The following is a 6595-nucleotide window of genomic DNA, read 5'->3' as shown; positions in this document are numbered from 1 at the left end:
CAGCCCAGAAAACACTTAGAAGAAAAAAAGGCAAACCCTTCGTGCCCCTTTTATCCAGCAAAACCCTTCGCGCCCCTGGTACATCAGCAAAACCATAACCCTGACCCGGCCTGGTGCTCCACACTGGGGATCCAGTCTCCCCGGAGGTCCCTGGAGCTCCCTGCCCCGGCATGGTGCTCCACACTGGGGATCCAGACTCCCTGGAGGTCCCTGGAGGTCCCTGGAGCTCCCTGCCCCGGCATGGTGCTCCACACTGGGGATCCAGACTCCCTGCCCCGGCATGGATCTACCAGGCCCTCCATTCAAACTGATCACCCACAATTAAGCCCCCTGACCCGGCCATGCAGAGAGCAGAAGCAGTGCCTGGCTCTACCAGGCTCTCCGCGCCCCTGGTACCCCAACCAGGCTTGTTCCTCACTGCTCCCTGACAGTCTACTGGCACGCTTTTCCTCAGACCGGCTCGTTGGCCACGCACCGCACAAGGCTAAGAGTGAGTGTGAGACAGAGGTTGAGAGGTAGGGAGAGAGACTGCGAGGGTGAGGCTAAAAGTGAGTAAAAACGGAGGGAAGTCAGAGAGAGACTTGGCGATAAAGTGTTCGGGGCGGGCCGCTGGGACGGAAAAATGCGGTGCCCGCCAGGCAAAAGGAGAAAAGGAGGACAAAAAGGCGCATTTTCAAGCCCAGAAAACACTTAGACATGTACACACACGCACACACACACACACACACCGTATGGCGTCAGAATCGATTCTAAAAGCGTGCGCAGCTATCAACTGAACATGTCACAAGCGCGTGCTTTGACGCCTGTGCAGCAAACCATGCCTGACGTGTAATGTAGTTTCCCCATTGACTTATAATGTCCTCCCGTTCACGCGCACGTTCACGTGTGATCATTGCTGCACGCTGGCAATCACACAACGCGGAGCGGCCACGCGTAACATTCATGCGTTTTTGTTTTTTTTACAAACGCACGCATTAACGCTCACATGAAGATAATAGAACATTTCGGTCATGCGCTCACACGTACGCTGAAATGACATGCGCAAACTCTGTCACGCGTAACAAGAAGCTGCGTGCATATGAAGCAGGGTGTGCACGTCTGTCTGTCACTGATTGACAAATACTGTTACGCACTCACACACGTGCGGTCGCAATTTCTGATTGTACACAATAGAATGTTGATCTGCACTGTGCAGATCAACTACGCACGCATGCACGCGTAACATAATAATCATACATGTACACTCACGTTGCTGCCAGTTGCTTTGATTGTTTACAATCGATTCTGATGCCATACACACACACACACACACACACACACACACACACACACACACACAGAGAGAGAGAGAGAGAGAGAGAGAGAGAGAGAGAGAGAGAGAGAGAGAGAGAGAGACAGGGCTGTGAGCTCTGGTTCTTGGTATCTGATTGCTATCAAAGCTAAAATGTGTGTGTACTTACCTCTGGGATGAGCTGTCTGCCCCAACACCTGTTTAGCATATTTCATGAAAACAACAGGACAGTACCTACCTCAGTCCATCTCCTAACGCCTAACACCTAACAGGCCACATACATGCAGCTGTATAGACACACAAAAACTATATTGAATGCAATATTTACTACTAATGGGTTAAAAAAGCTCTATCATGTCTGCCCTTCTGCATCATAAACTAGAGGTGATTGAGGACTCTGGGGACTGAGTGATTATGCTCATCATTAGCTGCTTCTTGCTCGGATGGGTGTTTGATCATTGCAAAGACAATGGAAAAGAGCTGTTTCAGCCTCCATCTTACATTACACATTACACTATGAGCAGAGACAACTCAGCTAGCTATTTGATGGGCCAAATGTTCATTGTTGCTTTGGAAAAATGCTTGCATATCAATCTGGGCTTTGTCTCTGTAGTCAATTTATAAACATGGAACCTGTACCATCAGTGACTTTACTAATTTAATTAATGGCTTTTGGGTTTTGGACTACAGCTCTCTGCTACATAGATGTTCTGAAGTGTTACATGCGGTGCTTCAGAGCACAATCACTACTGGAGTTATGACATAGACAAAATGTTAAAAAGGAAGAAAAGTGCCAAATGACGAATCATTAAAAAAAAAAAAAAAAATACATTTTCAAATATTCTTATTGCTTTGCAATTTGTGTATGCCAAACCCACAACTGCACCATTCATCTCTGTAATTTGTTTAAAAAAAAAAAACCCATCACAAGTGTGACATTTATTCTAAGTCTAAAATACTCAGATTACATATTGCTTTGCTTCAATAAAAAAAATAATGCAAGAAAGAAAGAATTTCTGATGTCTGCTTTCTGTTTTCTACAATGTGACCGAATCTGACCACTGCCAAAGTTGAAGATGTAATGTGTCAATAAAGGGAGAAGATCATTTGTTTTCCCATCATGTTGTCTTCACTTTCAGCAATCTCTACTAGTCTTACAAATAATAGTCGATAACACTAGCATTCCAAACTGATGACTTGTGTTTGCTGCCTTTAAGCACTGCCTCTGCAGTATCTTTGTGTATACAGTGTACACCCTTGATGCAGAAGCATGCACTCTCCAAACACCGAACAAGAACCTCATAACAACACTGGGTTGGTCCTTCCTTTGTTTTCAAGTAGCCTCAGTTCTTGGTGTCATAGAATTTAGATGACTTGATCACATCACATTCTTTCTGCAGGTTTTCTGTTTCCTATTCTATTGCACCCCAAACAGTTTCTGCTGGAATAAGATCACCTAGATTAAAAGGTCACTGAAGTCCATTGAACGTACTGTCATGTTCTGGAAACCAGTTTGAAGGTTAAGAAGATAGTGAACTGTGTCCACAAAGGGATGTGAAAGGTCAGTAATAATAATTAGAGAGACAGTGTCATTCAGACCATTATTGTTGGTATTGTTGTGATTTATTTGTCTCACAAGAATGTAACACTTCTTGAAATAGAATGAAAGCTGGCAGTGAATATAATCCATACAGTAATTTTGCTTCCTGCAAAATGACAAAACCATTTAATAGTCGAGAAATGTTCTGTGTGAGAAGACAGATGTCAAAGTGTGTGTTTTAAAGAGATTGTGTTGTAAAAGTGGATAAATAAATAAATCAAAAACTTTTTAAAACACTGTATGTCACATTTTTTTTCCATTGTTATATTTTTGTAAAGCAAAGCCTTTGAATGGTAAGCATGGCTGCATGTGGCAGTAGGCCTTCTGTCTCCTCTGTCCCTCTGTGCTCCTCTCTAATTCAGAGGGGTTAATGCTGGAGCACAGCTTTGCTGTTATTCCTTTTTCCTAGCACCTTTAATCAAGGAGTCTGTAGGACAGGCATGAAACCCTTCAACTATGTCACTTAGAGTGCTCAGCATCATCAAAATAATAAGTCAAAGCGAACAACCTTGACTTTACTCATCGCTGATAAAAGCCTTTTGATTTGAATTTGTCATTCAGAGTAGATAAAAGTCTTTTGGATGGTGTAACTAGCTGGGAGATTGAAGCATTTTTAGGATATATCACTTGATGACAAATAGAAGAACTCTGGGAGGACAGTTGGAAAAAAAAACCTTTCTGACTGTCAGCAGTCTCAGGCTGAAAGCAGTCTCCTTTTTCTTCATGAAATATTTTTGGGTTCATATAATGTGTAAAGCATATGCTCTCTTGACTCCTCTGCAGGTCCACTGAAGCCCTGGGGTAGGTCGATGGCAGATATTCAGGCTAATTACTGAAGGTAAATGACTTTCACTTAAGAGAGTCTAATCCTGAAAGCAAAACAACAAAAAGAGCAGCATATTTTTGTGGGCATATGTGGATACAAAGAAAATTCTTTGGTAGATTCAAGGTTAGTTTTCACAGACAAATATCCTCAGAGAACAGAAGTGGCTCTGGAGTTTGTCCAAAGTAGCATCTTTGCCATCTGGTCAGAGCCGTCTGACAGTGATTATGAACACACACCAAATGGATGCTTCTATTTTATGGGACTGTGTTTCAGAGCAAGTCTGCTTTTTTTTTTCAGAAGAAAACAATCTTGTCTGCAGTATTTCTCACCATAAAGTGAAAAGTGATGTGAAACATTTGGGGAAAAAAAAAAAATTCTCAAATATTAATGATTTCTGAAAATACACATCAGCTACAACTGAACGATGTGCCGTTGGTTCGACAGTTGACTTCACACTACACGCTTACAGCATTGTGCTTTCTGTCCAAAACAATGTACGAGCCATATATTCCAGCTCTTTCCATGTATGGAACACCTGAAAAATATAAACACATTATTCATAATGATATCAAACATTAAACAGAGAGCAACATCATTAAGCAACTGCACTTTTTTCAGGTTTGGTTGTCATTGAAGAGCTTTAGCAATGTCGTGTCCAGGATCATAGTATGGTAAGCAGGTACAAAATACTCTTAGAGAGGTTTTAAAAATCTTAAAAGCAATGCAAAGACTAACTGCAACTCAGCAGTTGAGAGACATTTTTCCTTGTTGGTGCAACAAAGCATGAGAGAGCTGCTAACCATTGTGGACTGTTGGCCGACCTTGGTCAAAGGTTGTGTGCACCTGGAGAAGCACAAGAAGACAGACTGTGAGCCCTGCCCATGCTGAGTTGATGCATGCTGATTGGTTGATCTGTTGCAGTGTAAACTGATTTTATATATATATATATATATATATATATATATATATATGGCATGCCATTTAGGAAATTATATATATAATGAAAGTTGATATATATATAATGAAAGTTGATATATATATAATGAAAGTTGATATATAATGAAAGTCGATATATATATAATGAAAGTCGATATATATATTATGAAAGTCGATATATATATAATGAAACTTGATATATATATAATGAAAGTCGATATATATATATATATATATAATGAAACTTGATATATATATATAATGAAACTTGATATATATATATCGACTTTCATTATATATATATCAACTTTCATTATATATATATCAACTTTCATTATATATATATCGACTTTCATTATATATATATCAACTTTCATTATATATATATCAACTTTCATTATATATATATATATCGACTTTCATTATATATATATCAACTTTCATTATATATATATATATCAAATCTTTTTTTCCTACCGAGCCCCGGAAGGGACATGTCCGTATGGCGAAGCGACAATGAAGGACACTCACCCGGACGAGAATTTTATTGAGTTTTATTTTGAAATCGGCCTGAAATACACAGACATTCAAGCAGTGCGATGGGCTAAGAGTCTGCCATGCAGACCAGCGATCCTGATAATGGTAAGTTTTATTTCTCCAACATCCTGCTTTTATCCTACTATGAATACGCTAGCTACAACAGTCCCACATCAGTATTATGAACGTTCCGCCAGCTAACGCGGTCCGGACACCGGATCACTGATTAGAGGTTGGCGTTGAACTATTGTTTGCCAGCCAGTTAGCCGCTGGTAAGCTAACAAGCTATGAAACAACTCCTTATAAAACCGGAGGAAAGCAGCAGCAATATTTCAATCCAAGACCTGTATTCAGAACCTCCCACGCTGTTACACAATGACCCATTAATCATATTACTGAACTATATGGTTATCACTGAAATTTTCCTTGAAGAACCAGTGAACTCTTTGCGAACAGATTTTAATTTATGTGTTGATTATGTTTCGTATCAGTAATACAAGTCTAAAAAACTGATTCAAATGATCAAGTTGACACAATGAAGATAAGAGTACTGGTTATCTGCAGCTATTTTCATAATTTCAAGGTAAAATTCTGATGTGTGATTTTCTAGCTTTGCAGATGTGGAAATCCAATGCACTGATTTCTTATACACAGATGCTTTTGGTGTTTTTTGTTGTAAAATAAAACAAGGCATTTATCACTGTTGGAAATTATTACAGGTATTATTTGTAACACTTTCTAACATTGTATGGACAAAGCAATAAATCAGTTAATGGATATAATCATTTGTATTACAGATGCTATCAACAGCATGTCTTGTTCATTTTATTTAGTTGTCGGCCTTGGATGATGAGGTCCAGTTACCAGGAGCACTAGTCCGCAGCTTACTGGTTCCGTCCTGCAGCTCCTCCACGCTGTCCTCCTCTCTACAGACCAAATCAAGTAAGATCTGTTTAGACTATGCAGACATCAATATGATCAGTATGTTATCTTTTGACTCATCCTAAAATCACAAAATAGAACATTTACTTTAAGTTAACTGTGTTTATGAAAATAGAAAATAATTACTGAGAACTAGTACTTTTTGGTGCTTTTATGCAGGAAAAGGGAACCAGGAAGCTGCTGTGGATCCGCTGCAGTATCTGGAGAGGTCAGAGGAATGGTTCTTGGAACAGATCGGAAGACACCAAGACGTGACCTCTGCCATGCTCCAGAACATCCAGAAGATGAATGAAAACCTTGGTTGCACTGATGGGACGCATGGTGTCGGTGCTGGACCAACTGTCCCAGAATTAAACTGCATTGTTGACTATTGGCTTTTCTAGAAAATAAATCTTTTTTTAGTACTTCACCTGTTTTGTATTTTACCCATGCACTTTGGGTGAATAAACAGAAATTTGTGATG

Source organism: Acanthochromis polyacanthus, chromosome 12 (assembly GCF_021347895.1).
Source record: "Acanthochromis polyacanthus isolate Apoly-LR-REF ecotype Palm Island chromosome 12, KAUST_Apoly_ChrSc, whole genome shotgun sequence".
In the NCBI taxonomy this organism is placed as follows: domain Eukaryota; kingdom Metazoa; phylum Chordata; class Actinopteri; family Pomacentridae; genus Acanthochromis; species Acanthochromis polyacanthus.
This window is presented reverse-complemented; position numbering follows the sequence as displayed.